The sequence below is a fragment of the Molossus molossus genome, unplaced genomic scaffold, assembly GCF_014108415.1.
Source record: "Molossus molossus isolate mMolMol1 unplaced genomic scaffold, mMolMol1.p scaffold_m16_p_3, whole genome shotgun sequence".
NCBI lineage: Eukaryota > Metazoa > Chordata > Mammalia > Chiroptera > Molossidae > Molossus > Molossus molossus.
Genome location: NW_023425366.1, coordinates 84,496,525 through 84,507,289, shown reverse-complemented (window position 1 = coordinate 84,507,289; position 10,765 = coordinate 84,496,525). Strand labels below are relative to the sequence as shown.

Sequence of the window (10,765 nt, the reverse complement as noted above, 5' to 3'; positions counted from 1 at the left end):
GGCTTTTTAAACAATTAAAAACTGATTCTTATGCTCTAATTAGAAAACCTCAAAGCATGCCCGGCCAGTGTGGCTCAGTGGTTGAGTATCAAACCATGCACCAAGAGGTCACCGGTTCAATTCCCAGTCAGGTCACATGCTCAGGTTGTGGGCCAAATCCCCAGTGCGGGGCATGCAGGAGGTGGCCAACTGATGTTCTCTCTCATTGATGCTTCTCTCTCTTTCTCCCTCTCCCTAACATCAATAAAGAACAGAAAAAGAAAAAAAGAAAAAAAAAACCTTAAGGTATATATAAAATATATAATCTCAAGAAATACATAATTTATTGAGATTATATATTTTCATGCACACTCCTGGATCGAACCATCAAAGAGTTGGGATTGACAGGGAAGAGAGTTTTGTACTATGTCTGTTGGCAAACACTGAGTCTGCAGAGATTGCCCCTCATTCCAGGATGTGTAAGTGAGAAAACAGTCCAAATAAAAGGCAAAATCCTTATGAAAATATACATCGGCACAATGAGAGAAACATTATCTTGAAAATTCAGAAGATTATAATGGGTATTTGTTGGGTTTGACACTGAATGATCTCTCCCTCTTCCTAACACCCCCCTTTATATTTGAGGAATGGCTACCTTCCTAGCAGAGATGTATTTGGGGATCTATAGGTCACTAGCCAAGAGATGGTTATCTGAATCAATTCAGATAAATGAGATATTCTTGCCCGGTACTTCTATCTGCAAGGGGTGTTGGGGTTTCCATCTCGGCCGTCAGCAGATGGCTCCTGCCATCAGCCTGTTGTTGTGGTTCCTTCCAGTCCCGCTGCTTGTGTGAGCAACACACTGCATTGACTGTGTTCCCTCTTCCTTAACTCAGCAAGAATCTATTTCTGCTGATTGCGCCAGCAGAACCCCATCTCACACAGAGAGCACTCTGAAGTTATTTCTGAATGCAGCCAGAACCAAATGTTATTATTCTTTTGTCTAAAGCATGTAAGTAACCTTCCTACATTGCTAGTGGGGATTTTAAATCGCTGCAACAACCTTAAAACAATCTGCAGCAGTTTCTTATAAAGTTAACACTGTTCTGTGACTCATGATTCCCTCCTAGGTATGAACCCAAGAGAAATGAAAACTCATGTCCACAAACAAGCTTATATAAGAGTGTTAACAGCAGTGTGTGTGTGTGCGTGTGTGTGCGTGTGTGTGTGTGTGTGTAATAGCAAAAAACTGGAAATAACCCAATGTCTGTCAATAGGAGATCATATAGGCACTTTGTGGTACAGTCTTATAAAGGAATATTACTCAGCAACAAAAAGAAGCAAACCACTTCTATACACCACAATATGGATGAGTCATTAAAACATGCTCAGCAAAAGAAGCCATAACAGGACTCATACTTACTATCTAATTCTTACGTGAAGTTCAAAAATAAATAACTATTTTATTCTCAGTTTAAATATAATTACCAAGTTTCCCTCATGAAATTAAAGCTGAAAAATGCTACCCTAGATTTTTATTGTACTAAAATTTTCCTGTGAAGTTAAAACCAAGTGAACCCCTGATTCAAACACAGAAGTAGGGGAGGCAGGACTCGCTTCAGGGACAGTCAGCAGTGTCCCCTGTTTGGTTTACTGCTCGGCTGTTTCTGTCTTCAGATTCCTAATAAATCTGGGCCTGGCCTCAAGACTTCAGTTTACACTGGGCCCTACGCGTTATGCAGCTGGTTCTCAAGGGCCAGGTGAGAGCAACGACAGAAAGGCCTTCCCCAGTAATGCGGTTTAAGAAACTTCGGATCCTGGCATTTCAGGAAAGGATCCAGGTGTTTGATTCCAGAGGAAGGTCCCTGCTAGTGCCTACTGTTCAGAAGGTGGGGAAGGCAAGAGGGACGACAGAAAATACATGGAAGATCCTCTTTTCACATTTGAGAAATAGATAATTAAGTTTTGCTACCGCTAAAAATGTCAGAAACAGCCAGCTTGATTATGTAAGATTGATTTTTCTCCCCCCACTCTGAATGATTTCCCAAATGAGCTGAATGGAGGACCAGGAGGAACGTGATGGGTGTCAATCCAGCTGTGATGCGGGGAAAGGAGGCTGTCTTTTTATCTGGTAAGGTTTTGGAGTGGGCACAGTGACTCATGGCTACACTATTGTATCAGCCTCATAACTGAGTATTCATGTGCTAATTATCTGAAACCCTGACCCCTTAGCTAGCTCTACCTCAGGTTTAATAGACCAAGGTAGGAAATCCTAAAATCAGGATCACAGTGACATCCTTCAATCCAGTTAGCATTGTGGAGGAGCAGATCATAGGGCAGATCAAAGGGAATCTTATATAAGATCAGCAGAGAGGAAATAGGTCAAACAATATTACAGTAATAACCCATCATACTGAGAACTACAACCCGTCCTCCCCATTCCTTATTGCTCTATAGCACTTGCCCTTTTTAACATGCTTTATAATATAAGCTCCAGAGAGGCAGGAATCTTTATTCACTGGTGTGTCCTCAGCTCCAAGAACAATGCTCAGCACGCAGTTGGTACTCAATAAAATACTGGTTGAATGAGTGACCAACCCACTGGGAGGATTTTCAGTTGTCGTTGGCCTCACAGACCATGAGAATGTTCCTGCTGGGAGAAGCAGTTGCAAATCGAAAGCTTAGAGAGGAAATAAGGCTGTAACAGAAAGAGGGTAGTGACTGATCATCACATTCTGAAAACCCCAGTGCATCTGAGCCAGGTTGGAAGATGAGGAGAATGGCAGGAATTCCAGGAACCTCCTTGAGTATTCATCATCAGTGCTCCCAATATCTCAATATTGAAATATTGAAACTGAAAGCATGTGACCACAAAGCTGCCTTCCACTTACAGTTACCTGGCATAGGTCATTAGAGTAAAACTATCTTCTAAGAGCCAAGTACTTCTAAACCAACAAGTTAGCTAATGGTGCTTAATCCCTTCTGGATGCCTCAAGCTTGTATATGGCTTTGTCGGCTTCCTGGTGCCCACTCCTCACATCAGGGTCCCAGTTACCTCTGCAGTGCTCCCTGTCACCCCTTCCAGGGCTCAGGGCTCTTACTAGGGCTCAGCCTGAGCCATCTGTCCTCCTCCAATCCCCTCTTCCTCACTGTCTGGCCAGAATGTAGTCACAGAATGCACCTGTCCCGTTATTCCTTCTGCTCAAAGGCTTCTATGCTGAAAAGGCTCTCATTACTCAGACCCTGCTGGGGTTGATTAGCTTTGCTCTGGGTGTTTGTTTTACATGACAGAACAGTACTGAGCAGAGGGCTCTGGGAAGCCAGACCCCAATCATTCTTTCTAAAGTTCAGTGACCTTATATGTCAAGGATGTGTCAAGGCTCCTGCCTGGAGTGCCTCAGAGTCCATTTGTCCACGCAAGGCTGGACAGAGACGATGGGGTAAAAATGCTGGCAGGTGACCAAGTGCTCAGCATCCGGGACCTGGCGTGAGCCTCGCTCTTCCTGGTGTGGCTGGGATCCTGTGGCTTGGGTCTGCCATCATGTAGGACTCTTTCACGACAATGTCAACCAAGTCAATCTTACATAAGCAAGAAAATGGGAACTTGTTACATTCATGAATAGAAACAACAGCCAAAACACAGGCCTCACTGAATGTATGTGAACACCTGGCTATAACCTCAGATTGAAGACAGTCTACTGTACCTTTTCGTCTTTTTCAGGGGCAAATAGACTGCAGTGAGACCAGTTTTGGGTTTGGCTAATGGGAACAAGGCTCCTTAGTAGAATCACAACTCCATCTCCAACAGGCATGCAATTAAAAATAAAACCTCGCATTTCTCTCACAACTGATCATGTTTAAAGTGCCTTCTCTCACAAAATCCCATCTCACACGGAAGGCACTCTCTTGCATTCCTTCCCACTGGAATGCCTGCGTTTGTAACTTGGGAAGTCACAGTTCATTATCTGGGATCACAGCCCCTAGTCCCAGTAGAGCAGTTTGAATCCATTCAGCTGCCAGATCTCGTCACATGGAGGACCAGGCAGGGGACTGCATAGTGAGTGATGGAGACCTGGAGCACCTAGAGTTTGGAGTGGAAGTGGGGGCCGGATCAGGAAGCACTTTAGGGCATAGCGGGGAGTCCAGCTGGGCAGACAGGCACCCAGAAAGATGATCCAAACAGCCACAGAGATTCCATGAGGCAATGGTCACCTGGGGTGCCCACAGTCCAGGAGGCAGGCAGCCACTGACACGGCATTGGACTAATGTCACCCACTCAGGAGCCTCCCTCATGATTTTGGTCATAATCATGTACCTAGTCTCTCCCATGATAGGCACTTAATATTCACTTGAAATAGATTTCTCTCTTATTTGAATAAAGTTTTCTTGAAAAATAAATTTGTCATTGTGTTTGTAGATGGAAAAACAGGATCACCTGTCATCAATGGAAGGTGATCAAAATAAAAATTATAACAACTCTATTAAATGCTGGTCAATGCTGTTTTTCCACAGAAGGCCTGAGGTCTGCTCTTTTTGTTGAGAAGAGAAATAAGCAAGTGTTAGAGTGTGAAAGACATGAGCGCTAGGTAGAAAGTTCTCTTGGATTTATATGGAAATAGTAACACAATTGAAAGTATACCTTTCATGGACCATCAGTGCCCAATCCACACTTGGGAAAATCCAGATTTAGCATTAGGAAGTGTGTCAGGATATGGCAAGATTCATGCACTTAAGGTTAAAGACTCCAGGCTTGAGGACAAGGAGGGCTCGAAAACAAGGGAGGGGCCTGGTTTGCAACATAAGAAACAGGTTTCCAGTGATAAGTTAAAACACATACCAGATCTCTAGTATAATTCACTGTACATCACTATACGCTGTATACTATACATTACTATGCTACAGTACCGTGGTGGTATAAAGTCATAATTAAGGGTCTGGACACTGGAGCCTGGTGCCCAGGGCTGTCTCCCATTGCCACCACTCCCCAGCTCTCTGAACTTGAATGACTTAACCTCTCTATTTCATCATCTAAACATTCATCTGAAAATGGACATAATATTTGGATCTATTTCACAGGATTATGAGGATTACATGAGGAAATATACGTAAGGGGCATTAAAGAGTGCTAGTCCTGGCCAGGTAGCTCAGTTGGTTAGAGCATCCTCCCGATACACCAAGGTTGCAGGTTCAGTCCTCACTCAGGGCACATACAAGAGTCAACCGATTAATGCATGGGTGAGTGAAACAATACGTCAGTGAGTATAGACTACAACTTCTCCATTCTCTCCTGGCTTTTAGGGAATGTGTTCCAAATCCAAAGGCAAGCCCGGGTCTTCACTCAGAGGTCGATCGGCTTTGGTAGTAGAATAGAGGCAACGTTCTTCTTCCTGAGCACAGAAGAAAGCCTGGTTTCTATCTGCATTGTATCTAGGTAGACCATCTTAAACAATGGGCAGTGAAGAGAAGTGAAGTTTGCCCCTTCCAGGTCTGTCTCCTAAAATATGGTCTTGATCTTCCATGATCTCCTGGTCCAAGATGCTGTAACCACAGTCAAAGGCAGCAGCACAGAGATCTCACTTGGAAGACAGATACCTCAAAAGACCTCCCAACCTACTTCCAACTGTGACTTGAACAAAATATTTATTTTCAATTGTATGGTGGGTATGTTCTTCTCTTATAATAGTTAGAATCACTTAGACTTATACAAGTATAGAACCAGAAAAGGGGAAACAGCATTATGCTTCTTGCATAAGCCTTATCAAAACAGGTGGAGAACACAGGGACAAAGCAAGAACTGTGGTGGTGTCTGCTGATCTGTGAGCTGTTGACACCTCCCATCTCAGCCACCCATTCCATTAGTGATGAATTTTCAAGTGAGAGACAGGGCAGCTCCTCTCTAGCCCCTCTAAGAACATTACAGACCCCTGATTTAGATACTGCATAGCATCCAAGGGAAGAATAAATCTCAGGAACCTTATCTAGTTTCCTTCTAGGACAGCATGACAGCCTCCATAAACAATATGTGCAGTCTAATTTTACATCTCATATGATCTTCTCTATCCCAAAATAGGTAAGGGTGGTCAGACGACAGTCTTGCTGGTATAATTAACTGACCTGAGGTTTGCACTAGAAAAGTAAATACCAAAGCAAGAAGATCGGCCTGGATTTTTCCCAGGTGCATGAACCATATCAGAAATTTTGCCTCCCAGGGGACATCTGACTTTAAATATATTAGGTAAATAATAGTACAGGAGGTATGTGTATCTAGCAAAAGGGTTTTGAAGATGATGCACATAAATGACTGACAGAGAGACAACGTGTTCCACGTCATCAAAAGATAGATTGAGAGTTTCTCATAAAATTTTCAGATAATATTTGATTAACTGGTATAATCAGAACTCTGGAATAACCAAAAATATTTTAAATGGCAATAACAATGGATGAATTTCAATACAAATAAGTGTAAAGTAACACCTAAGGATGAACATCCACAACGCAAACAGAAGGCTAGGCAATAAAGGCCATGCAGAACTACAGGTGGACAAGATCAAGAGGGACAAAGTAGACTTAAAAAAAAAAACAAAAAAAACCAGCAAGAGTGGGAGAAAGAATGGATACTCAACTGTCCTGTACGGAGATGATTACAAAGCTCATTTTAGACACCTTTGCTCCAGCCTTATAAAAGGAAATGTTGATGCCCACAGCAAGGATTCAAAGTGGGGGACAGAGACTTTAGGTCACCAAGGGACACTGAAGAAAAAGAACTGGAAATCCATGAATAGCCCTGGCAACGATTTTTCTTACCTTTCTCAAGACAGATTGGAGGCAGGGGGCAGAAAGAAGGCAGCCACTGACAGGTGGTGAGGACACTGGTAGAAGCAGCATAGAGATGGTGGAAAACCAATCCCAGACAAGTCCCAGCAGTTGCCACCAGATCCTTATGTGTGTGAAACCAGCAACTGACTAATGTTCAGAAGATGAGAGTCAAGGATCTACCAGGATTGCTAAAACTCTCCTCCTAAGAGTAATGCTGGCAAGTGAGGAAAGACAGGAGTCAGACATTTACCCCCGGAAAGGGAGCAGATTCACATGGTAATGGTGGTGGTAGAGAGCAATGAAGGGGGTCTAGCACTTTCCCTGCCTGTGTACAAAAAAAGGGGTAAAGCTATAAAATGCCTGCATCCCTTGCTTATGAGGAATCTCATGGTTCCATGTAGATAAAACAGTTACCATTGAGATGTAGTCATCCTCATGAGATATCCATGTTTATAAAAGGAAAAAGTGGACCTTCCTTTATAATATTCTAACAATGTTTCCCCCATGTAATTTGTGTACTCCATTATAAAGTATTAATGGGATTTTCAGTCAATTAAATACTATATGCAAATGCCATCAAAATGTAATTAGCAGTAAATTAAAAGTGGCCATGAAATCGAAATTGATGTGAGAATAACCTATCCCCTGCTGATTAGTAATAGCTACCAATTGTTGAAAACTTACTATGTACCAGGCAGTGTGCCAAGGACTCGAAGTCATGATCTTATAGCATTTAGTCCTCACCACAACCACATAGGTAGATACTAGTTTGCCCCAATTTATAAATGGAGGAGTTGAGGCACAGAGAAATCCAAGTAACCTTTACCAAATCAACCAGCCCGTAAGTAGTAGCATCGGTCCAGCCCAGGCTCCTCTGGCTCCAAAGCCAGGCATCTAACCATAAACTGGCTGCTTCCCCCAAGTTGCGTCACCACAGTGTCAGGCAGGTAGAGAGGCTTCTTCCTTTCTCCCCAGTTCTCCAGTATTCTTGGATGGGCTCTATAGTGTTCCTAGAAAGTGCACCCATAGCCACTTTCATAGCACAGAGCCCAGAAGTAATGGTCTACCAGCTCTATAACCTGAGGAAAGATCATTTTGGGTCTTCTACTCTACATCTGTAAAATAGGGATGATGAGAAAAGTACTTATCTCATGGGCTGTTTAGATAATTAAAAGATTCAGTGCGTATATAACTTAGGACAGTATCTGTCACATGGAAAGCACCAAGTTATTTTCAGAATCATCAACACACCGCTCATTGAGCTTCAAAGACATAGATTCTATTCAGCCAAGCTGGAATTCCTGGGGCCTCAACCTGAAGATTCTTCAAAAGTGTTCCTGACCCAGTACCAATACTTTCCCCCTTAGTTAGGAAAAGGCTAACCACATCATGCTCCATCTTTGTGTCTCCAAACGGCGCTTCTAAAATACAACCAGACTCTTTTCTACCATTTCCTGGGGCTTCTCCCTGCACCCAAACTCTGATCTGGCCCTCTAAGGCACCTATACATTGCAGTGGAATTTAAAAGAAGCACGTATCACAATCCTCATATCTCCATTTTAAATCTCAAGCTAATGTCCAAGATACCTGCTCACATTCAGCACCTCACCCCGCCTCATCGGCCCCACCAGCTCATCACCCCCCAGTGCATTTATTCCCTTGAATAAGTCAATCTCACCCACAAAACTGGGCATGTCTACGCATCACTCATCTTTGTTCTTCCCCCTTTATTCTGTCCCCTCACCCCGTAAGATATTTCATAGGCAGTAATTGTTCGACAATAATTTTTTAAAAATCAGTAAGTGGCACTATTTGGGGGCTCCCCAAGACCACCTCTAGGTTCAGTGACTTGCTGCAGGGACTCACAAGACTCAGCCCATGGACATCAGTGGACTAATACAAGGAGAAATCATCAAAGGGAAAGGCACATGGGGTCAAGTCCAGAGGACAGCAGGTGCGGCTTCCGCGAGCTCTCTCCCAACAGGCACACAGGACATGCTTCGTTTCTTCAGCAAGAAACGATGGCGCCATATGTCAAGTGTTGTCTACCAAGTGAGCTCAGTAGAGTCTCAGCATCCACAGTTTTGTTGGGGAGCTGGCCCACAGGCACCCTCTACCTAGCACATGTCGAAATTTCAGACGCCCAGAAAGAAGGCAGATGCTCAGCATAAACCATCTAGTTCACACAGTTTGGACACACAGAGCCACCCTTATCATTTAGAGAAAGCTTCTTAATCAATGTAGAAACTATTTACCAGTCAAATCTCCAGGTGCCAGCCAAGGGCCAACCTCATAAGCAAAACTTTCTAAGAACAGCAGTCTCGGGCCTGGCTGTGTCGACTCTTTCAGCACGCGTGGAGTGCAACGTGAGATCTAGACTGCTGCTTTCGGTTCTGTGGAGTCCTTATCAGCAGGTGTCTATAACAATGTGAGGAGACCACAAGTAGCTGAGCACTAACAACCATTAAAATACCAAGCTTCACTTACAAAAATTAATGAGAGTTCAAGGCCAACCTAGAACAATGGCACTTTACGTGCTTTCTGCTAAAATTTCTTTTCTAGGACAGAGGTTTAGGGACAGTCAATGCCCTGGGATTTGCAATGGAAAAGTCCTCACATTTCTCATTTGCTATAGAAAAGGAAAGATTTAAAAGTCTGATCTAGAGCAACTTCGTAGCACTGGTGGCAACTATGGCGGCTTCTCGCTGACTCCGCATCCTGCTGAAGTGGTGATGACAGCCCCTACTTGCCTGCATCTCAACCTTCACCCCATGGGCTCCTCTGCACAGGATGAGGCCTCCAGATGCCCCAATGAAGCCCCACACCACAACTCTGAGTCCCTATGGTTGACAGCTGCCCAGAGACACGTTCCACACGTGTTGCTATACCAGCCAGAGAAGAGAAATACCATGAACACGGCCTTCTGGAGCGAGATGGTGGAGTGTTTCCACAAGTTATCACCAGATGCTGACTGTTGAGCTGTGGTGATCTCCGGTGCAGGAAAAATGTTCACTGCATGTATCTACCTCATGGAAATGGCTTCAGACCTCCTTCAGCCTCAAGGAGATGATGTGGCCCGCAGAAGCTGGTACCTCCGTAGCCTCATCACCAGACACCAAGAGACATTCAGCGTCATCGAGAAGTGCCCTAAACCGTGACTGCAGCCATCCCCCGGGGCTGCATTGGCGCACGTGTGGACCTCGTCACTGCCAGTGATATCCGGTACTGTGCCTGGGATGCTTTCTTTCAAGTGAAGGAGGTGGATGTGGGTTTGGCAGCCAGTGTGGGAACACTGCAGTGTCTGCCCAAAGTCATTGGGAACCAGAGCTTGACCAATGAGCTGGCCTTCACCGCCCACAAGATGATGACTGAGGAAGACCTGGGCAGTGGGCTGGTCAGCCGAGTATTCCCAGACAAGGAGGTCATGCTTGACACGGCCTTCACCCTGGAAGCCAAGATTTCCAGCAAGAGCCCCATGGAAATTCAGGGCACCAAAGTCAACCTGCTCTGCTCCCGTGACCATTTGGTGGTCGAAGGTCTCAACTACATGACGTCCGGGAACATGAGCATGCTGCAAAGCCAGGGCGTCATTGAGTCTGTCCGGGCAGTGATGAAGAAAAAATAACTGAAAAGTGTCAACTTCTCAAAACTCTGGGAAGCCCCACCTCCCAGGCGCTAGCCCAGGGTGTGGCTTTGCCCCACTTTATGTCTGTTTCCTCATCCACAGAGAGAGCGCATTAGTGAAGATGGTCACCTTTCTGCCTTCTCACCCAGTTTACAACGTTATGATGCTGATGTCTTAATTCCCAGGACCATACCTGCACCCCTAGAACAATAAAGCAAAGTCAAGGAAAAAAAAAGTTCTGATCAAGTTGAGCTTCCCAATGAAGAGATTTGGAAACCAAGGCCCAGGGGATGCATTTCTCATTCTCAGGAGGCAGCCAGCCAATAAGGGGTAAACAGCCAACAG

At 44.5% G+C, this 10,765-nt stretch overlaps 1 pseudogene; it reads left to right on the top strand.

Annotated features, from left to right (window-relative positions):
- Positions 1 to 1,715: 1,715 nt before the first annotated feature.
- LOC118642068 lies at positions 1,716 to 10,474 on the top strand (annotated as a pseudogene).
- The last annotated feature ends 291 nt before the right edge of the window (positions 10,475 to 10,765 follow it).